The 24409-nt window shown below is 37.8% G+C and overlaps 1 pseudogene; it reads right to left on the bottom strand.

Moving 5' to 3' along the window:
- Positions 9569–12208, bottom strand: LOC110257829 (annotated as a pseudogene).

Raw genomic sequence — 24409 nt, forward strand, 5'->3', positions numbered from 1 at the left:
TAAGGTGGAGTCTCTGGTAGGCAACATATTGTAGGCTCTTTTTTTAAATCTAGTCTGCCACTCTATGACTTTTGACTAGTGCATACAGCACATTGATATTTAAGGTAAGTATTGATAAATATGTATTTATTGCCATTTTAAACCTTATGTTCCTGATGATTCAATGTTTCTCCTTAATTCCTTTCTTTTTTTCTTTTTGCTTTGCTGATTTCCTTTTATCATTATGTCCTCTAGTTTTTGGTTTTTATGAAAGTTTTGTTTGGTTTTGAGTTGTGGTATCCCATTCATATATCTGCTTGCTTAGCCTGATAGTCATTTGGCTTTCTGTCTAATGTCCTTTTTTTTGTGATTTACATTATGTTATTTTCCAAGTTACTTTTTCATTCTTCTGCACTATTCATTCTGCTTTTCAATGCTGTTAACTCATGTTTAGTCTCTTCAAATGAATTTTCTCATTTTTCTTGGCTCTTATAGTTTTTAGTTCCTTTTTAAAGTAATGTGTGTTACAGCTGTTAGCCATTAGCAAGTCCTTCGGTATTTTTATAAGTATTTTCATAACTTTTTTTTTTAAAAATTTGATGTCTGTTTGACTGCAAAGTTCTGTTACAATGTTTGGTCATTCAGGAGAATTCCCCTCCTTTTTAAAAATTGGGAATGGCTCCTATGCTTCTCTGTTTTGCTTTTATGTTTCTTATTCTGAGTTTAGGGAAAATAATCATCTATTGTAGTCTTGGAGGTCTATTTATATGTAGCAGTGTCCTGTGTGGGTTTACTATTTGTTTTTATTGTTGTGAGTGCTGCTTTAATTTGGATGCTTGCTGTCTTTTACCTCAGTTTGTGCAGGCCATTATCCTCTTGATAGGGCATGTGCAGGTGCATGACCTGTGTGTAGTTCCAGGGATAATGGGCAATAGGTGGCTGCTGCAGGTGGTGCCTGTTTGCTGGGCCCTTGATAGTAGAGGTGACTCTCAGGGAGATGGGAGCAATGTCCAGAATTCTTGCCATTGGGAATGGTGGGAAGTGTGCATTAATAGGAAAGTGGGGGCAATGGACAAGACTAAGTTGAATGGCTTTCTGTGGCTGCGACCCCTGAGGTGACTAGGGCCACATGTGGTGCTTGGCTACAGGAACCTTAGTAATTACGGCCCATTACCACTGGGAGTCTGAGAAGGCTGTGGTGTGCTTTGCACACCCCAACTGTAGATTGTTCAATAGGCACACTGCCATGTGAAAACTAGCACATGTGTACAGAGAGAAGTTCCTATGGTGGTAACACCTCCTACCCTCACCATTCACAACAGTGATTCTGTGTAGGGCCCAGGCTTCCTTCCATGCTCCCTTGGCTATGGGACACTAATCCCTTATTCCCTTCAGACTGTTTCCACACATCCAAACCTCCTCCTCTCCCTGGAATTGACTTCTAAAACTTGAGCCTCAGCATCCAACTCTGGCCTTAGTGTTTCAGGCTGCAGAGCCCCAGGCAGTAGTATGAATCGTTTTTCTCTCTCTCTCTCTCTCTGCTTTACCTGCCTCAGATCTGCTATTGTGCTTTTCTCTGAGATGGTGGCTTCCCCTCTGTCCTGGCTTTCCTTCCTGCCAGTTAGGTGGCCTCCCAGTGTGTGGATTCCTTTCTTCTTTCACAGCTCCCTGTCATGAGTTCTGGTCCCATCCTGATTCCTTTTTCTCTCTTCTCTACTTTTTTTCCTTTTTAGTTATGTGGAGGGTTTATTGCCCTTTTTGATAGTCTGAGGTATTCTGTCAGCATTCAGTAGATGTTCTGTGAGGATCATACTTCATGTAGATTTTTAAAAAATGTGTTTGTGGAAGAAGGTGAACTCCACCTGCTACTCCGTTGACATCTTGATATCACTTGGATTACATTTATTTGTCTTTTTTTTTTCTCTGATTGCTGTGGATAGAACTTCCAAAATTATGTTGAATAAAGGTTTCAAGAGTGGACAGGCTTGGCTTGTCCTTAATCTTAGTGCAAAAATTTTCAGCTTTTCACAGTTGAAGAATGATGTTATCTGTGGGTTTGTCATATAGGGCCTTTGTTTTGTTGAGGTAGGTTCCCTCTACGCCCACATTCTGGAGGGGTTTTTATCATAAATGGGTGGTGAATTTTGTCGAAAGCTTTTTCCACATCTGTTGTGATGGTTTTTTATTCTTCAACTTTTTAGTGTGTTAGTGTGTGTATCACACTGATTTGCAGACTTTTTTTCCAGCTTCACTTGTGGCATATGGATGTTCATGGGCTGGGGCTGAATTAGAGCTGCAGCTGCCAACATACACCACAGTCACAGCAAAGCCAGATCTGAGCAACATCTTCAACCTACACTTTAGCTCGTGGCAACCTCTGATCCTTAACACACTGAGTGAGTCCAGGGATCAAATCCATATCCTCATGGACACTATGCTGGGTTTTTTTTTTTTTTTGCCTTTTTGCTATTCCTTGGGCCGCTCCCACGGCATATGGAGGTTCCCAGGCTAGGGGTCGAATCGGAGCTGTAGCCACCGGCCTACGCCAGAGCCACAGCAACGCGGGATCCGAGCCGCGTCTGCAACCTACACCACAGCTCAAGGCAACGCCGGATCATTAACCCACTTAGCAAGGGCAGGGACCGAACCCGCAACCTCATGGTTCCTAGTCGGATTCGTTAACCACTGCGCCACTACGGGAACTCCTATGTTGGGTTCTTAATCTGACTTGTGGATACTGAAAAATCCTTGCTTCGCTAGGATAAATTACACTTGATGATGGTATATAATCCTTTTAATGTATAGTTGGACTCAGTTTGCTGGTATTTTGTTGAGGAAATTTGCATCTATATTCATCAGTTTTATTGGCCTGTAATTTCCCTTTTTGAGACGTCTTTGTCTGGTTTTATTATCAGGTTTATGGTGGCCTCATAGAATGAGTCTGGAGTATTTCTTCATCTGCAGCTTTTTGAGTAGTTTCAGAAGTCTCTTAACTCATCTCTAAACATTTAATAGAATTTGCCTGTGAATCCATCTTGTCCTGGACTTTTGTTTGTTGGAAGTTTTAGAATCACATTTTCAATTTCAGTATTTTTGATTGGTCTATTTATATTTTCTATTTCTTCCTAGTTCAGACTTAGAAGATTGTATCATTCCAAGAATTTTTCTATTTCTCCTAGGTTGGCTATTTTATTGGCATTATTGTTGCTTGTACTAGTTAGTACCTTATATCTTTTTTTTTTTTTTTTTTTGCCTTTTGCCTTTTGCCTTTTCTAGGGCCATACCCATGGCATATGGAGGTTCCCAGGCTAGAGGTCTAGTTGGAGCTGTAGCCGCCAGCCTACACCAGAGCCACAGCAAAGCAGGATCCAAGCCATGTCTGCAACCTACACCACAGCTCAAGGCAATGCCAGATCCTTATCCCCCTGAATGAGGCCAGGGATCAAACCCACAACCTCATGGTTCCTAGTTGGATCCATTAATCACAGAGCCATGACTGGAACTCCCTCTTACACCTTTTGTATTTCTGTGATGTCTGTTGTAAATTCTCCTTTTTCTTTTCTTTTTTAAAATCTTTTATATATATATAAAAGACAGAATGGGAGAAAATAGTTTCAAATGATTCAACTTACAAGGGCCTAATCTCTAAAATATATAAACAACTTATACAACTCAACAGCAAAAAAGCCAACAACCCAATTGACAAAGTGGGCAAAAGACCTGAATAGACATTTCTCCTTTTTCATTTCTAATTTTATTGATTAGAGCCCTCTCCGTTATTTTCATAATGATTTATTTTGTTAATCGTTTCAAAGGACCAGCTTTGAGTTTCATTGATCTTTTATATTGTTGTCTTCATTTCTATTTTATTTATTTCTGTCTTGATTTTTATGATTTCTTTCCTTCACCTAACTCTGAGTTTTGTTTGTTATTTCTCTAGTGGCCTTAGGTATAAGGTTAGGTTGTTTATTTGAGATTTTTCTTGTTTCCTGAAGTAAACTTGTATTGCTATAAATCTCCCTCTTGGAACTGATTTTCAAACATCATATAGGTTTTGGATCATTGTGTTTTCATTTGTCTCTAGGTATTTAAAAAATTTCTTTTTTGATTTCTTTATTGGTTGTTTAGTCTTCACGTGTTTGTATTTTCTGCAGTTTATTTCTTGTTATTGATTTCTGTCCTTATAGCCGTGTGGTCAGAGAAAATGTTTGAGGTGATTTCAATTTTCTTAAATTTACTGAGGCTTGATTTGTGGCCCAGTATGTGATCTATCCTGGAGAGTGTTGTGTGTGCCTGAGAAGAATGTATATTCTCCTGCTTTCAGAGAGAATGTTGTATAAATGTCATTTAAGTCCATCTGGACTAATGCATCATTTGAGGCCTGTGTTTCCTTATTGGTTTTCTGTCTGGATGATCTGTCCATTGCTGTATGTGGAGTGGTAAACTCACCCACTATTATTGCTTATTGTCAATTTCTCCTTTAATGGCTGTAAGGATTTGCCTTATATAATCTGAATCTCTTATTTTGGAGTGCCTATATATATATAACACACAATTGTTATATCTTCTTGGATTGATGCTTCTTGGTCATTATGTAATGACCTACTTTGTCTCTTGTAATCATCTTTATTTGAAAATCAATTTTGTCTTATATGACTATGACTACTCTGGCTTTCTTTTTTTGTTCTTTTCCTTTTTCTTTTTTAGGGCCACACATGTGGCATATGGAAGTTACCATGCTAGGTATCAAATCAGAGCTGTAGGTGTTAGCCTATACCATAGCCTCAGCAACATGTTATCCAAGACACATCTGCAACCTACAGCATAGCTCACTGCAATGCCAGATACTTAACCTGCTGAGGGAGGCCAGGGATTGAACCTGAATCCCCACAGATACTATTCTGGTTTGTAACCCACTGAGCTACAGTGGGAACTCCCTCCAGCTCTCTTTTGATTTCTGTTTGCATGGAATATCTTCTTCCATCTTCTCACTTTCAGTTTGTATGTGTCTCTAGAATTAAAGTAGGTGTCTTGTAGACAGCATATGTATGTTCTTGTTTTCTTTGTCATACATCAGTTGACCATAGGTGCTTGGTTTTATTTCTGGGCTTTCTATCCTGTTCCATTGATCTATAGTTCTGTTTCTGTGCCAGTACCATACTGTTTTGACCACTGTTGCTTTGTAATATAGTCTGAAGTCAGGGAGCCTGATTCTTCCAGTTCTGTTTTTTCTTTTCAATATTTCTTTGGCTATTTAGGGTCTTTTGAGTTTCATACACATTCTAAAATATATTTTTCTAGTTCTGTGAAGAATGTCCTTGGTAATTTGATAGGGATTGCATTGCATATGTAGATTGCCTTGGAAGTACATTTTGATAATAGTTATTGTTCCAATCCAAGAGAATGGTATATTTTTCCATCTGTTTGTGTCATCTTTGATTTCTTTCATCAGTGCTTATAGTTTTCAGAATACAGTTCTTGCTGGTGGGGGAACCTCCCAGAGTGCAGGAGCTTTTCCTCTTTCTAGGTCCCTTCTAGTGGTCATGTCCCATTTTCCTCTTTTCCTCTTCTTTTTCTTCTTGATTTTGTCCTATTCCATTTTTTGAAGTTTTTCTTGCTCTGTCAGAATTTTTGTCAGCATTTAGCAAATTTTCTGTGTGAATAGTTCCATATACAGATGCATTCTCAATGTATTTGTTGGAGTCAGTCAGCCTCACTTCCTACTACTCCACCATCTTTCTCCCTCTCACATATTATTGACTATATTCCCTGTGCTCTATGTTATACCTCAATGACTTGTGTTTGTGTATATATATATATATATATATATATATATATATATATATTAACTATCAGAACATTGTACAAGTTTATTTCAGATGTAAAAGCAATGTTAAAATCAGCAAGTTTAAATCTTAGCTATTTAAGTATTTTTAAAGTCATTACTTTCAAAAAACTGAGGGAGCTTTTTTTTTCCACCCCACATACCAGTTTTTCAATAGTTCTATTTTTGGAGGTCTTTCAATTGATAAGTAAACTGTTTTGAGGATATTTCAGAACTTCTTTCCCCAAATGAAAATTAATCTGGACAAATTATATATTGCATAGATTTCTCTGCAGATTCTTTTCTTTAGAACCTGCAATTATCATGCAGTATAATTTTAACCAATTTGCTCCAAAGAAAAAAAAGTCCTGAAAAATATGGTGGGTATATTTTGTGATATTCCAGTTAATAGAATTGTTTTACCTCAATGATAGTTTTTATCATATTTCAAAATAACCAGCTAAACATGGGACATTGTTTCAGTCTTTACTGACTCATAGGCACATGAACCAGTGCCCAGATTCTACCTCTTCTACATCCACCTCCTCCATAAATGGATGTAATTATTTAATATGTTTGATGTAGGACAATCCACCATTTACAAACATTTATGATGTAGGTTAAAATCAATGACTAGTGTGGGAAAAGAACCACTAAGATGATAGGGAGCCTACACATGCAATTCAAAATTTAATATTTATCCCTCCATAAATAATATGTACTTAATTGTCATGAGGCAGCTATTTGGATTTCAATAACCACATTTTAGGGATACATTCATAGGACTGATTAGATAGTCCAGGTGAAATGATTATAGAAATAGCGGGATTGTCATCTCACAAAACTTATTTACACATCAAAATCTATTTTGATATATGAAGTTTACAAAAAGGCTGAATTCATCAAACCAATTATGCCTTCTGCAACTCAAGCACTCTTCTCTTAGCAAGAGCAAGCTGAAGCTTATCAGTGAAGGTAAAGGTGCTTAATGTTAAACTTTTATTCTAGCATAGATTTGGATTGCTTAAGAAAATGATAGCCAAGAATCTAGCATGGTCTTTCTACATTTTTACTATCTTAAGATTAGAACCCTATAAACTCATTCATCAACTATCTTCCTTTTCTATATTATTCTTGGCACTCAGCTAAGACTGCTGTAGTTTATTGTACTTTGTATTTTCACATTCTCAAAATAGGAACTTAATATTATAAGACGTGCATGGACATTGCGTAAAATAATTTTGTCATTCAACATATCTGGAGAGATGAGATTTTTCTGCCAGAATTTATATGCAGAAAAGTTTATATTTATATTAATAATTTATATTAAGAATTTATATTTATATTAAGAATCAATCTTCCTTTTAAAGTTAAATGATGGAAAATTCAAGCTCTGTGCATTGTTTTTAAGTCTAATGAAAACATTTATTGGGCAACCAGTACTGGCAGTTTAGAAAAATTTTAATATTGGAGATGGGATTATGGAGGAAAAACATGAACATTTCATATGTCTTCTATCTTACAAAAAGTTATCGACCTGTCAGAGCCACTCTCTATGTGCCAGAAAATCATCTGGCATAAACCAGTCCTGTCAGTAGAGGAGGTCACAATGACATTTGCATTCTACTTTTCGAAGAATAGAAGCAATATGTTTAACAATTTCCCCTCACCCAAATCCTTAAACTCATTATCATAGGCATGGAATATAAGCAAATCTGGATGTCCTCCAACAGATAAGCAATAGCACAGCTATGTTATTTTCAAAAATACTGTCTAGATATTCTTCCATATAAAATCAAATGCTCAGTGGCCAACCTTTTAATAGCCTGCATTAGCTGACATTAAATGCATTTATTGTGCCACAATTATGTTTAAGTTTCCTTTAAGTATTTTTTAATACGTCCAAGAGACAACACCTGCTTCAGGTTTTTTTAGGGGCATTGATCTATAAGGACATCAACTCCATTTATTTTTTCAGCATATGAGATTTTATTTATTTTTTATTTTTTATTTTTTATTTTTTTTGCCACTGTACAGCAAGGGGATCAAGTTATCCTTACATGTATACATTACAATTACATTTTTTTCTTCACCCTTTGTTCTGTTGCAACATGAGTAGCTAGACAAAGTTCTCAATGCTACTCAGCAGGATCTCCTTGTAAATCTATTCTAAGTTGTGTCTGATAAGCCCAAGCTCCCGATCCCTCCCACTCCCTCCCCCTCCCATCAGGCAGCCACAAGTCTCTTCTCCAAGTCCATGATTTTCTTTTCTGAGGAGGTGTTCATTTGTGCTGGATATTAGATTCCAGTTATAAGTGATATCATATGGTATCTGTCTTTGTCTTTCTGGCTCATTTTACTCAGGATGAGAGTCTCTAGTTCCATCCATGTTGCTGCAAATGGCATTATGTCATCCTTTTTTATGGCTGAGTAGTATTCCATTGTGTATGTATACACCACATCTTCCAAATCCCATCATCTGTTGATGGACATTTGGGTTGTTTCCATGTCCTGGCTATTGTGAATAGGGCTGCAATGAACATGTGGGTGCATGTGTCTCTTTTAAGTAGAGTTTTGTCCGGATAGATGCCCAAGAGTGGGATTGCAGGGTCATATGGAAGTTCTATATGTAGATTTCTAAGGTATCTCCAAACTGTTCTCCATAGTGGCTGTACCAGTTGACATTCCCACCAGCAGTGCAGGAGGGTTCCCTTTTCTCCACAACCCCTCCAGCACTTGTTATTTGTGGACTCATTAATGGTGGCCATTCTGACTGGTGTGAGGTGGTATCTCATGGTAGTTTTGATTTGCATTTCTCTTATAATCAGCGATGTTGAGCATTTTTTCATGTGTTTGCTGGCCATCTGTATATCTTCTTTGGAGAAATGTCTATTCAGGTCTTTTGCCCATTTTTCCATGGATTGATTGGCTCTTTTGCTTTTGGGTTGTATAAGTTGTTTATATATTCTAGAGATTAAGCCCTTGTCGGTTGCATCATTTGAAACTATTTTCTCCCATTCTGGAAGTTGTCTTTTGTTTTCTTTTGGGTTTCCTTTGCTGTGCAAAAGCTTTTCAGTTTGATGAGGTCCCAATTGTTTATTTTGCTCTAATTTCTATTGCTTTGGGAGACTGACCTGAGAAAATATTCATGAGGTTGATGTCAGAGAGTGTTTTGCCTATGTTTTCTTCGAGGATTTTGATGGTGTCCTGTCGTATATTTAAGTCTTTCAGCCATTTGGAGTTTCATTTTGTGCATGGTGTGAGGGTGTGTTCTAGTTTCATTGCTTTGCATGCAGCTGTCCAGGTTTCCCAGCAAGGCTTGCTGAATAGACTTTCTTTTTCCCATTTTATGTTCTTGCCTCCCTTGTCAAAGATTAATGGACCATGGGTGTCAGGGTTTATTTCTGGGTTCTCTCTTCTGTTCCATTGGTCTGTCTGTCTGTTTTGATACCAGTACCACACTGTTTTGATGACTGTGGCTTTGTAGTATTTCTTGAAGTCTGGGAGAGTGATGCCTCCTGCTTGGTTTTTGTTCCTTGGGATTGCTTTGGCGATTCTGGGTCTTTTGTGGTTCCCTATAAATGTTTGGATTGTTTGTTCTAGTTCTGTGAAAAATGTCATGGGTAATTTGATAGGGATTGCATTGAATCTGTAGATTGCTTTGGGTAGGATGTCCATTTTCTCAATATTGATTTTTCCAATCCAGGAACATGGAATATCTTTCCATTTCTTTACATCTTCTTTGATTTCTTTGATTAAATTTTTACAGTTCTCGGCATATAGGTCCTTTACCTCCTTGGTCAGGTGTATTCTGAGATGTTTGATTTTTTGAGGTGCAATTTTAAAAGGTATCGTATTTTCATCAACTCTAATTTTAAGATTAAATTAACTAATGTGGGTTTACTGAAGAAGAAAGGCAGGAGAAAAAAATCACAACAAACCTCTTTAGGTCAGTTAAAGGCCACGTCTCTAGCTGGGCAAGTAAAAAACTTTAATCTCACCAGCCCACACTCTAAAAGATAATGCCACTAATAACAATCAACAGCAGGAAAAAATAAACCTGCCATCACCCAGCCCATTCATTAGCTAAAAAGCAGTTTAACTCAAATATGAGAGCAAAGTATAGCTAATACTATGTACTCAAACTGTCCAACCCACCTTTAGTCACCAGTAACAAGGAGGAAATAACTGCTTTACAGAACAAATAAGCTTAGTATTTCTTACAAGGATAACAGTCATCCAACTCCTGAGATAATACTCAGAAGGACAAAAGGTGGAGTGAAGGCAATGTATTAGTTGTGGGATTAGCATCCCACAAACTCTTGAAAAACCCAAATTACCACGAACACATAAAACTTGTCTATGAATTAGAGAACAAGATATTGCTGCTGCTCCTTTTTATCTTTTGAAATATACAGTATTTGTAGGCTCTGCCCTTCAATGTGAAAGCAAGATGCTATTTTTAAAAAAAGCTAATAAAATATTGAAATTAACACCCAAATTTTGGGACCATATATCTTAACTGTGAAACTAAACAGATTTCTACCTTTTCCTTCTTACAATCAAACCACCTCACAAAAATTAAAAAAAACTAAAACAATCCAAACATGATTAATAAGTCCTTAAAAGTAAAAAACTTTATAGGAAAAAGAAGTTTTGAAAGGAGGAAAAAGAAAACAAGGAAGGAGGAAAGCTTTAAAAGAAAGGGGGGAGGGAAAAATCAATGGGTTTCTCTTTTATTTGGTGACAAGCAAGTGCAAGAAAGTTGGTCTGTAACTTGTTTAGTTGTCTGTCTTTTGAACATCTGCCTTCTGGCAAGAAGGGACTTTGAGGTTTTTCTGCAGTACGTGAGCATCTGTGGGCTCTATCCTCTTATAGCAGTTCTGTCTCAATAATCTCAAAGCCAAACTTTCTGTAGAAGTCAATTGCAGATTCATTGCTGATCTGGACATGCAGATAGATGTTGTCAAAAGTGCCATCTTTTCCACAGATGTTTAAGACATGATTTAACATTTTAGTTCCTATTCCTAGCTTTTGGTATGGAGCCAGACATCCTAGTTTCATGATGTAAAGTCTTTTGATTCTGTGGATGATCCACCCTATAGTACATGCACCTACTGCAATATCATTGAAATAGGCAAGTTTTGCTAGCTCGCCAACCTCCAGCACATCCTTGTTGAACTTGTCATTGTAGCTGACTGGAAAGATGACTGGTTTTAGTCTCTTCAACTGTTTAATACTGCGTGGTATCACATCTCCTGGTCTATCCGGCCTTTCATCTTCCCTGCCTGCTGTGGCCGTTGTTACCACTGACATCAACACTGTTGTCAGTCCCTGAGCTCTCCGTGCCTTCAGCTGGGGCCACTCAACCCCACAAGCCAACCTCCTCGCCTAGGGCAAGGAGCTGAACTGGTGACGGAGGCCTTGACACTCCAGCGTGCGGGGGTCGCCGCTTCTCCACACGTGCACATGGGGCAGCCGCCTCCTGCCCGCTTCAAGCTGCCAGACCCGCCGCCGTGCTGTCTATTTTATAAATCTAAGTTTATACCTTTGAATCTCCCTCACCTATTTCAATTCTTTTCCCACAGCCTTCCTCTCTGCCAAGCACACTTTTTTTCTTTAAATCTATAAGCCTGCTTCTGTTTTTTTAAAACCTGCTCATTTGTTTTGTTTTTTGTGTTGTTGTTTTTTTTAGATTCCACATGTAAGTGAAATCCTAATATTTGTCTTTGTTAGACTAATTTCACTTGGCAAAACATCCTCTAGGTCCATCCATGTTGTCTCAAATGGTAAGATTTTATTTCATATTTATGACTGAGTATTATTCAGTTGCATATACATATACAACAACTATCTTATCCATTTATCTCTCAATAAACACAAGTTGCTTCTATGGGCTGGCTATTGTAAATGATGCCACAATGAACATAAGAATGGGAATATCTTTTCCAATTAGCATTTTTGTTTTATTTGGGGGAATATCCAGAAGTTGAATTGCTGGATCATATGGTAATCTCTTTTTAATTTTTTGAGGAATCTCAGAGTGCCTAACCAATTCATATTCCCACTAACAGTTCATGAGAGTTCTCTTTTCTGCACGTCCTCACCAACACTTATTATTTTTCATTTTGATAGTAATCATTCTGATAGGCATGAGGTGATATCTCATTACAGTTTTGATTTGTATTTCCCTGATGATTAGTCATGTTGAACAACATTTCATGCACTTGTTTGCCATCTGTATGTCATTTTTGGTAGTTTCTCTTCATGTCTTATGCCCATTCTTTAATAAGCGTGTTTTCTTTCTATGATATTGCATTGCATAATTTACACACACACACACACACACACATATTTTTATATATTTAGGGCTGCACCCATGGCATATGGAAGTTCCCAGGCTAAGGGTTGCATTGGAGCTACAGCTGCTGGCCTAAACCATGGCCAAGCAACATGGGATCCAAGCCACATTTGTGACCTACACCAGAGCTCATGGCAATGCCATATCCTTAACCAACTGAGCAAGGCCAGGGATCAAACCTGCGTCCTCATGGATACTGGTCGGGTTAGTTACCATTGAGCCACAATGGGAACTCCCATATATTTTGGATATTAACAACATATTCAGCATATCATTTGCAAATACCTTCTTCCATTCAGCAGAAATATGTATCATGTTGATAGTTCCCTTCCTGTTTTTAATGCAATTATAAATAAAATTTTCTTAATTTCTCTTTCTGATTATTAGTGTGTAAAACACAATGGATTTCTGTATATTAACTTTGTATCCTTCAACTTTATTGAATTCATCAATGAGTCAACAGTTTTTCAGTGAGTTCTTTAGTATTTTCCATATATAATAAGGTGTTTCATTTTTTGTTCTTATCTGATTGTTGTGGATAGGACTTTCAACACTATGTTGAATAAAAGTGGCAAGAGTGGACATCCTTTTGTTGTTCCAGATCTTAGAATGAAATATTTTCAGCTTTTCATGGTTGAGTCTGATTTTGGCTATTGTTTTGACATATATGGCCTTTATTTTGCTGAGCTATTGTTTTTCTATATCCACTTTGATGGGAAGTTTTTTTTTTATGAATGAATGTTAAATTCTGTCAAAAGCTTTTTCTGCATAATATATTTATATGATTATGTGATTTTTAACTCTTCAATTTTTTAATGTGGTGTATTACATGAATTAATTTATGGATAATAAAAATATTCTTGTATCCTTGAAATAAATCCCAGATGATCATGGTATATGATACTTTTAATGTATTTTTGAATTTGGTTTGGTAATTGATGTTTTTGCATCCATGTCTATCAGAGATAGTGCCATGTAATTTTTTTTGGTGGTGTCTTTGTTTGGTTTTGGTATCAGGAAGATATTGGCCTTGTACAATGAGTTTGGAAACATTTCTCACTCTTCAGTTTTTTGGAATAGTTTCAGAAGGCTAGGCATTAATTCTTCGAATGTTTGGTAAAATTCAGCTGTGAAACCATTTGATCTCAGACTTCATTAGAGATTATTTATTTATTTATGTCTTTAGGGCCACACCCATGGCATATAGAGGCTCCCAAGCTAGGGTTAGAATCGGAGCTGTAGCTGCTGGCCTATATCACAGCCACAACTACGTGGGATCTGAGCCATGTCTGAGACCTACACCACGAGTCATGGCAAGGCTGGATCCTTAACCCACTGAGTGAGGCCAGGGATTGAACCCGCATCCTCATGGATACTAGTTGGGTTCATTAATCGCTGAGCCATGGCAGGAACTCCCAGAGGTTTTCTAAATTACTTATTCAATGTCATTATTGGTAACCAGTCTGTTCATAAAATCTAATCCTTCCTGATTCAGTTGGGAGATTTTACTTTTCTAGAAATTATATATTTATTCTATACTGTCCATTTTATAGGGGCATAATTATTCATAGTTATTTTTTCTTTTGAAATTTTTTTATTATATTGATTTACAATGTTCTGTCAATTTCTGCTGTGCAGGAAAGTGCCCCAGTTATACACACACACACACACACACACATTCTTTATTTTCACATTATGTATGTATACATACATATATATACATACGTATGTATATATATACACATACATATATATACACACACATTCTTTATTTTCACATTATCCCCCATCATATTCATCCCAAGTGATTAGATATAGTTCACAGTTATTTTTATGATCCCTTCTGTTTTTGGAAGTTGGTTGTACTTTCTCTTTTTTTATGATTCCTTATATTGGTCCCCTGAGCCTTTTTTCTTGATGAGTCTGACAAGTTTTATCAATTTTGTTTTTTAATATATAATTAAATCCAACTGATTTAATGTGTCATTTAATACCAGTGTTTTCTTATAGATTTTCTGTCTGCATGACCTGTCCATTGGTTCAAGCAGGTTGTTAAAATCCCCCACTATTATGTTACTGTCAATTTCTTCCTTATGTATGCGTACATTTGCTTTATGTATTTATCTGTCCCTACTTTGGATGAATATATATTTACCATTGTCATCATCTTGAATTGATTCCTTTGTCATTACATAATGCCTTCATTTGTCACTATGTAATTTCTTTATCACTACATAATGCCTTCCTTTATCTCTTTGTTTAAAAGTCTGTTTTGTCTGATATAAGTATTTTTCCTCATGCTTCCTTTTTGTTTTCATTTGTATGGAATACCTTTTACCATTCTCTCACATTAAGTATGTGTGTATCTTTAGATCTGAAATGGGGTTTTTAAAAGTATATTTAGCCACTCCATGTCTTTTGACTAGAGCATTTAGTTAATTTACATTTAGAGTAATTATCAATTATCAATAGGGATGCACTTATTGCCCTTTTAAAAACTGATTTCTGGTGGTTTTATGGTTCTTTTCCCCCTTCTCTTCCTGTGTTCTGTTGTGATTTGATGACTATTATTATGTTTGCATTCCTTTCTCTTTTTTGTGTATATCTATTTTAGATACTTGGTTTGTGGTTACCATGATATATGGTAAAACATAACATATATAGAGAGAAGGATCAAGATGGCAGGGGAGTAAGATGTCATGCTTACTTTCTTCCAAAAACACATCAAAAAAACACATCTACATGTAAAATAATTTGCACAGAACATCTATAGAACTCTGGCAGAGGAACTTAAGCCTCCAAAAATGGCAAGAAACTCTTGACATAACTGGACAGAACAATAGAAAAATAGAGAGAGAGATAATCAGGACAGGACTAGCATTCTTGAGAGGGAACTGTGAAAGAGAAAAGGAACCCACACCCTGGGAAACCACCTAATTGACCAGGAGATCAGCTGAGATGGAGGGACCTCAAAGTGGCCAAGAAAAGTGCAGCAGTTGGACTGAGGAGGGCAAAGTAGAGTGAGAACAGAACAGATCATCTTCACCACCACCCTGGACACCACAGCCTGAGATGATTGGGTGGGCCCGGATGCTGAGACCAGGGCTCCAGAGGTCAGTTCCAGGGAGAGGACCAGGGTTGGCTGTGTGAGGACAGCTTAAGGGACTAAGGAGCAGTGTGGCATGGGTTGGGGAGCAGTGTGCTATGGGCTGGGGAGTGGAATGACATGGCAGAGGGAACCTGGGAGAAGGTCTTGGCCCATAGGAGATGCAAGGTGCCATTGTTTGGAAGGGCAAAAGCGTGAAGGGTGGACCTCTATAGGAATCTCCTGGCACATGTGCTCATGGGCTCTCAGAGGGCAGGGCACCTCTGGCGCAGGCTACGTGTGGCCAGGTACCTTTTGTGTGGGCTAAGGGCAGTGGGAAGTAAGTGCGATGTTGTGCCTCTTGTGTGATCTACAGGCAGTAGGGTCAGACTGTGGAGGTCATCTTGAAGACCAGAGGGAACTGTGGCCTGCCACCACTGGGGTCCTGTGAGTGGGCTCCACCCGTAGCTCTACTCATCTCAGGGGTCAGCAAAAAAAAAAAAAAAAAAAAAAAAAGTGCATTGCAACCAAGCAAAACCCCCCTGGGAACACACCTTCCCTGCTGTTGCCACTGCCAAAAGCTCTGGGCAGCGCTCAGATGCTTGATCACTGTCCATTCCCAGAACCTACAACTAGGAGCAGCTTGTACAGCAACTCCTGTGTGGGCTAAGTGGGATGGGGTGTTTCTTGCATGGTCTATAGGTATCAGGGGAAAACCACCACAGTTATCTCTGACTCCAGAGGTGGACATGGCCACCACCACTAGGGGTCCATGAACAGGCACCACTTGCAACCCTAATCACTTCAGAGTGCACCAGAGAGGAGGGAATTATGAACAAACACTACCGGTTGTTGCTCTTGCACCCCTGGGATCACACCAGGCCTGCTGCTGCCACAGCCAAATGCTCTGGGCAGTGACCATATTCTTGATAACTACCATTTTCCAGGATTCTAAAACTAGGAGAAGCCTGTGCAGCACTTTCTATCTGGGCTAGATGAGACAGGGTACTTCTTTGGTGGTCTACAGGTGGCAGGGACAAACCACTGCGGTTATCACTGACTCCAGAGGTGGTCATGGCCCACTACCATTAAGGGTTCCCATAGAGGCACCACTTGCAGCCCCAAATACCTCAGAGGAAGGCATCACTATCAAACATTACCTATTGTTGCTCTTACTCCCCTGGGAACTCACACACCCTGCTGCTGCCATTGCCAAATACTCTGGGCACCTTATAAGTCTGCTTAAGGCCCATTACTACTTCCCAGGGCTCTGCAGCTAGGAATAGCCTGTGCCACCTTCCTGCAGGCCCTTGCTGCTTTTAAGAGCCCAATAACCAGGTACTGACTACTAGCCCTAACCATTGCCTCATTCTCCCTGAAAACACACTCAGCACCCTGGGTATAACAGCCTGCTCACACCAAAGAAAGAGATAGCAAATAGCCAAACTCCCACAACAAAAATATATAGTAACCCCCCACAAAATACAAAGGGGTGCTCTTGCATAGAAGTAGCCCTTCAAGACTACCGTCTGGCTTCTATAAACTCATAAGCAAGTTGAGGAAGGTTAGGAACCATTCTCAGTTAAAATAACAGAGGAATTCACCTGAAGCACCAAACAATGAAACAGACTTCTGCAGTCTGACAGACATTGAGTTCAAAAGGGAGATAGTGAAAATGCTGAAGGAATTAAAGCTGAACATCAAGGAATTAAGAGGAGATAGGAACAGTAATGCAGATTCCTATAGAAACGAAATAGATAATACAAGGAGGAACATAGAAAAATTAGAAAATTCATTTGCAGGAGTTCCTGTCGTGGCGCAGTGGTTAATGAATCTGACTAGGAACCATGAGGTTGCGGGTTCGGTCCCTGCCCTTGCTCAGTGGGTTAAGGATCCGGCGTTGCCATGAGCTGTGGTGTAGGTTGCAGATGCGGCTCGGATCCCGCGTTGCTGTGGCTCTGGCATAGGCCGGTGGCTACAGCTCTGATTGGACCCCTAGCCTGGGAACCTCCATATGCCGCGGGAGCAGCCCAAGAAATAGCAAAAAGACAAAAAAAAGAAAAAAAAAGAAAATTCATTTGCAGAGATGCAAACTGAGCTAAAGAAATTAAGAGCAGAGTGAATAATGCAGAGGAATGAAATGAGTGACTTGCAAGATAGAATAATGGAAATCACCCAATCAGGACAGCATATAAAAAACCAAATGAAAAAACATGAAAGCAACATAAAAGATCTATGGGATAATATAAAGCAGGCCAATATATGCTTAACAGGAATTCCAGAAGGAGAAGAAACACAAAAGGGAATTGAAAATATATTTGAAAAATTATGTCTGAAAACTTTCCAAATCTAAAGGATACTGACATCAAGATATAGGAAGGAGAGAGGGCCCCAAACAAGTTCAACCCAAAGAGGCCCACACCAAGACATAATATAAATGCCAAAGTTAGAGATAAAGAGAGGATTCTAAAGGCAGCAAGAGAAAAGCAAAGCATTAATTATAAAAGAACTCCCCATAAGGCTATCACCTGATTTCTCTACAGAAACCCTATACCCCAGAAGGTAGTGGCAAGATATATTTAACTTTCTGAAAGGAAAAAATTTGCAGCCTAAAATAGTCTATCCAGCAAGAATAAATATTTAAAATAAAAAGAGAAATAAAGAATTTCTCCAAAAACAAAAGCTAAAAGAGTACAGCAATACCAAACCCATTCTAAAAGAAATACTGAAAGGGCTTCTCTAAATTTAAAAAAAGTAAGAAGAATTAGGATGGAGGAAACCATTGGAAAGCAATCACTTAAATAAACCACCACACAGATCTAAAAGTGGAAAAAAGACTAGTATAAAACAATGATAAATACAAGGAACAGTAAAAGGACAAACATGAATATGTTAAAAAAGGACTTCAAAATCATAGAATGTGTAGAAGGAAAGTAAGAAAATGCAGGTTCTTTTTCTTTAAATAATGTGTTTTAGCCTATATAACTATCATGCTAAAGCAAGCAGGTATAGGAAGAAGTTAACATACTTTAAAAAGAGGGCAACCACAAATCAAAACAAAACATTACATTCACAAAACAATAGAAGTACACAAGCACAAAATTAATTGAAATCATTCAACTCCCCCCCAAAAAGAGAAAGGAACAAAAAAAAAACATAGAATGAAATGGAAAATGAGGATTAAAATGGCAGAAGATACATGTCTATTAACAATTACCTTAACTGTCAATAGATGGAATGCTCCAATCAAAAGACACAAAATGGCAGATTGAGTAAAAAAGCAAAAACCTACAATCTGCAGTCTACAAGAGACTCACCTTAAGGCAAGGGACACATAGATTGAATGTGAGGGGATGGGGAAATATATTTTATGCCAATGGACAAGATAGGAAACCAGGAGTTGTGATACTCATACCAGACAAAAGAGTCTTTAAAATGAAGGCCATAAAGAAAGTCAAAAATGACACTATTTAATGGTAAAAGGATCCATTCAAGAAGAGAATATTATAAACATCAAAATATTTGACCCTAATACACGATCACCCAGATACCTATGATGAAACTAACAGACATAAAAGGAGAAATTGATGGAAATACAATCATAATAGGAGTTTATAACACCCCACTGACATCAATGGACAGATCCTCTAGACAGATATTCAATAAGGCAATGGAAATCCTAAATGGCACAATAAAAAAGTTAGACTTAATCAACATTATCAGGATGTTACCTCCAAAAAACCCAGACTACATATTCTTCTCAAGTGCACATGGAATATTATCAAGGATTGATCACATACTGGGGCAGAAAGCTAACCTCAACAAATTTGAGTATAGAAATTATTTCAAGTATCTTCTCTGACCACAATGGCATGAAACTAGAAATCAACCACAGGAAAAGAAATGAGGAAAAACCTACTACATGGAGACTAAACAACATGCTACTGAAAAACCAAGGGGTCAATGAGGACAACAAGAAGGAAATTAAAAACTACCTTGAGACAAATGATAATGAAGACACAACCACTCAAAATGTATGGGATGCTGCAAAAGCAGTGCTTGGAGGGATGTTCATAGCAATACAGGCCTTCCTCAAAAAAGAAGAAAAATCTCAAGTTGACAACTTAACCCACCACCGAAATGGATTAGAAAGAGAAGACCAAACGACACCTAAAGACAGCAGAAGGAAGGAAATCATAAAGATCAAAGAGGAAATCAATAAAATAGAGATTAAAAAAACAATAGAAAAAATCAATAAAACCAAGAGCCGCTTATTTGAAAATGTAAGCAAAATTGATACATCTCTGGTTAGACTCACCAAGAGAAGGAGAGAAAAAAACCCAAATAAACAAAATAAAGAAATAAAAAAGGAGAAGTCACAACAGATACTACAGAAATCCAAAAAATCATGTGAGCATGATATGAACAATGGTATACCAATAATTCTGACAACCTAGAAGAAATGGACAACTTTCTAGAATCTTACAGCCTGCCAAAACTGAATCAAGAAGAAATATATCAATGTAGCAGACCAATCACTTGAAATGAAATCGTAGTTAAAAAGTGTTTTTATTTGCCCCTACAAAGAAAAGTCCAGGACCAGATGGCTTAACAGGTGAAGTGTACAAACATACAATGAGGAACTCATACCCATTCTCCTTAAATTTTTCCAAAAAGGTGAAGAAGAAGGAACACTACCAAAGACATTCAATGATGCCACCATTACTCTAATACCAAAATCAAACAGATACTACCAAAAAAAGAAAAGTATAGGCCAATATCTTCGATGAATATAGACTCAAAAATTCTCAACAACATTTTAGCCACCCAAACCCAACAATATATATAAAAGATCATATACCACGACTAAATGCCATTCATCCCAGGTTCACAAGGATGGTTTAACATACACAAATCAATGAACATCAGAAAACACTTTAACAAAAGAAAAGTGAAAAAGCACATGACAGAATTTGACAAAGTACAACATCCATTCATGATAAAAACTTCTGCCAAAGTGGGTAGAGAGGGAACATTCCTTAACATAATCAAAACCATTTATGACAAACCTGCAGCAAATATAATACTCAATGGAGAAAATTTGAAAGCCTTTCCGCTAAAATCTGGAACAAGGCAAGGATGCCGACTCTCATCACTTATATTCAACATAGTATTGGATAGCCATAGCAATCAGACAAATGAAAGAAATAAATGGATTCCAAATTGGAAGAGAAGAGGTAAAATTGTCACTGCATGCAGATGACATGATACCATATATAGACAACCTTAGGACTCAACCCCAAAACTACTCAAACTTATCAACAACTTCAGCAAAGTAGCAGGATATATTAACATTCAGAAATCAGTTTCATTTCTGTATACTAATAATGAAATATTAGAAAAGGAATATAGAAATACAATACATTTTAACATTGCATCCCACAAAATCAAATACCTGGGAATAAAGATGACCAAGGGGGTGAAAGATTTATATGCTGAGAACAATAAAACACTAATCAAGGAAATTAAAGAGGATTCAAAGAAATGGAAAGACATTCCATGCTCCTGGGTTGGAAAAATTTATATTGTAAAAATGGCCGTATTTCCCAAAGAAATCTACAGATTCAATGCAATCCCTATCAAATTATCCATGACATTTTTCACAGAAGTAGAAAAATCCAAAAGTTTATATGGAACCACAAAAGACCCAGAATTGCCAAAGCAATCCTGAGGAACAAAAACTAAGCCAGAGGCAAACTCTCCCAGGCTTCAGGCGATACTACAAAGCCCCAGAAATCAAGAGGGTGTGGTACTGGTACCAAAACAGACACAAAGACCAATGGAACAGAATAGAGAACCCAGAAATAAGCCCTGACACTTATGGTCAATTAAGTTTAGAAGAAGGAGGTGAGAATATAAATGGGGAAAAGAGAGTCTTTTCAGCAAGTGTTGCTGTGAAAATTGGACAGCCACATGTAAGTCAGTGAAACCAGAACACACCCTCACACCATGCACAAAAATAAACTCAAAATGGCTTAAAGACTTAAACAAAAGACAAGACACCATCAAATTCCTAGAAGAGAACATAAGCAAAACATTCTCTGACATCAACCTTACAAATATTTTCTCAAGTCAGTGTCGTAAAGCAACAGAAATAAAAGTGAAAATAAACCAATGGGACCTAATCATACTGAAAAGCTTTTGCACAGCATAGGAAACCATAAAAAAGGACAACTTACAGAATGGCAGAAGAAATTTTCAAATGATGTAAGTGACAAGGGTTTTACCTCTAAAATATACACACAACTTATACAATTCAACAGCATAAAAGCCATCAACCCAATTGAAAAATGGACAAAAGACCTGACTAGACATTTCTCCAAAGAAGATATACAGATGGCCAACAAGTTCATGAAAAAATGCTCAACACCCCTAATTATTAGAGAAAGGTAAATCAAAACTACCATGAGGTACCACCTCACACCAGTCAGAATGGCCATCATTAATAAGTCCACAAATAAATGCTGGAGAGGGTGTGGGAAAAGTGAACTTTCCTGCACTCTTGGTGGGAGTGTAAATTGGTACAACCACTTTGGAAAACATTATGGAGGTACCTCAGAAAACAAAATATAGAACTTCCATATGACCCAGCAATCCCACTTTTAGGCATATATCCAGACAAAACTCTACTTAAAAGAGACACATGCGCCCACATATTCATTGCAACACTATTCACAATTTCCAACACAAGAAACAAATCAAATGTCCATCAACAGATGAGTGGATTAAGAAGATATGGTATATATACACAATACAATACTACTCAGCCATAAAAAAGAATGAAATAATGCCATTTTTAGCAACATGGATGGAACTAGAGACTCATCCTGAGTGAAGTAAGTCAGAAAGAGAAAGACAAATACCATATGATATCACTTATATCCTGAATCTAATATATGGCACAAATGAAACTTTCCACGGAAAAACAACTCATGGACTTGGAGATCAGACTTGTGGTTGCCATGGGGGAGGGGTCAGGAGTGGTATAGACTGGGAATTTGGGGTTAATAGACGCCAACTCTTGCCTTTGGAATGGATAAGCAATGAGATCCTGCTGTATAGCACTGGGAACTATATAGTTACTTACCATGCAGCATGATAATGTGAGGAAAAAAGTATTTATATATATATATATCTGTGACTGGATCATCTTGCCGTACAGTAGAAAATTGACAGAACATTGTAAACCAGTTATAATGAAAAAATAAAAATCATTAAAATTAAAAGAAACAGCATATATATGATTAAGTTGCGAATCTCAAGTTCAAATGCATTCTACTAACTCTGCATTTTACTCTTCCCTCATGTTCAATATTTTTGACATTATAATTTGCAAGCCTTCATTTTGTGAATTCTTTATTGACTTATTGTGGATACAGATAACTTTTCTAGCTTTGTTTTTCAACTCTTTTTACCAGTTTTGTAAGTGGTTGATTTACTACCTTTGTTGTACATATTCCTTTACCAGTGAAAAATTTACTTTTGTAATTTTTTCCTATTTCTAGTATTTTTTTCTCTTCTTTTTTCTCAGAGAAGTTCCTGTAACATTTTTTTTGGTGAAGCCACTTTAGTGGTATTGAGGTTTTGGGGTTTTTTTAGGTTTTGTTTGTTTGTAAACCCCTGGTCTGTCCTTGACATATTTTTGATATTCTTGTCAGGTAGAGTATTCTCGGTTATAGGATTTTTTTTCCCTTTCACCACCTTGAGTATATTGTACCATTGCCTCATGGCCTGCACATTTTTTGCTGAAAAGTCAGTTTGTAATCTTATAGGAATTCCTTTATATGCAACTAGTTGCTTTTCTCTTGTTGCTCTTAAAATTGACTATTTTTGAATTTTGGCCATTTTAATGTGCCTTTATGTGGACCTCTTTAGGTTCATCTTAAAACTTTCTGTGAGTTATGGATTTAGATGTCTATTTTTCCCAGGTTATGGAAAATATCTACTATTATTTTAAAAATATGTTTTCTGCCTCTTTCTCTCTCTTCTTGAACTTATACAATGTGAGTGATATTTTCCTTGATGCTCTACTATAGGTCTTTTACGCTATCTTCATTTTACAAATTATTTTCTCTTTTTTTGTTACTCTGTTTCAGTGAACTCTACTGCCTTATCTTCCAGCAATCATGCAGACGTTTTATTTACTTCATTTAGTTATTCTTCTGGGGTTTTTCCTTACTTCTTCATTTGGATCATATTTATCTGTCTTCCCATTTTACCTAATATTCTGTATTTATTTCTATGTATTATGTAGGTTGGTTTTGGTTCCTGATTATGGAAAAATGGTCTCATGTATCCTATGGGCCCTAGTGGCATACTCTTTTCTGGTTGCCAGATCTATTTCCTTCAGGTATGCTACCTTTGTGAGCTCAAAAGGCTCTTCTCTTTTTTCAGGGGTGGCTAATGTGTCACATGGTATGTGGGTCTGTAGCACAACCCAGTTGGATGTAAGGCTTTGTCTCATATGGTGGCTGCTAGCTTGCTGGTGGGCAGAGACAAGTCAGTGCAACTAACTATGCTGCCTGGAAAATTCCATGGTTGGTGATCACCTGATTCTTAGCTGAACATTTTCCCAGTGTGTCTTGCTGCATGGCTTATGGGTCCTAGGGCTGGTATCAGTGGCCTGGTGGGTAGCACTGTATGCCAGGTATGATATGTTGGCTCACCATGTGGTGTTTTAGGTCTTGAGTGTGGTGTTGGCTTCCTGGTGAGTGGGGGTGTCCCACATCAGTTGACTGTTGAGACTGGGTGAAGGTTGGTGTCATTTGCTGGCCCATTAGTGGGTATGGCTCTGTCCCAATATGGCTGGCTGCATGACCCAGGAGGTCCCAGAGCTGGTGCTGGCCTGCCGATTGGGGAGGAGGGTGAGCTAGCTGCAGGGTCTTTAGCATCTGGGCCTGGCTTTGGACCACTGGTGGGTGAGGCTGAATTGTGGTGAGATATTTTTGGCTCCTTGTGGTCTCAGTGCTACTGCTGGCCCCCTGGTGTGTCAGAGTAATGAGACAGCTGCCTGTGAGGGCCAGGGGAATGGGGTTGGTGTCCAGCTTTGGGTAGGAAAACCTCTACACTAGTAGCCTAAAGGGAGGTCTCCAAAATGGCA

This window comes from Sus scrofa, chromosome X (genome assembly GCF_000003025.6).
Source record: "Sus scrofa isolate TJ Tabasco breed Duroc chromosome X, Sscrofa11.1, whole genome shotgun sequence".
Lineage (NCBI taxonomy): Eukaryota > Metazoa > Chordata > Mammalia > Artiodactyla > Suidae > Sus > Sus scrofa.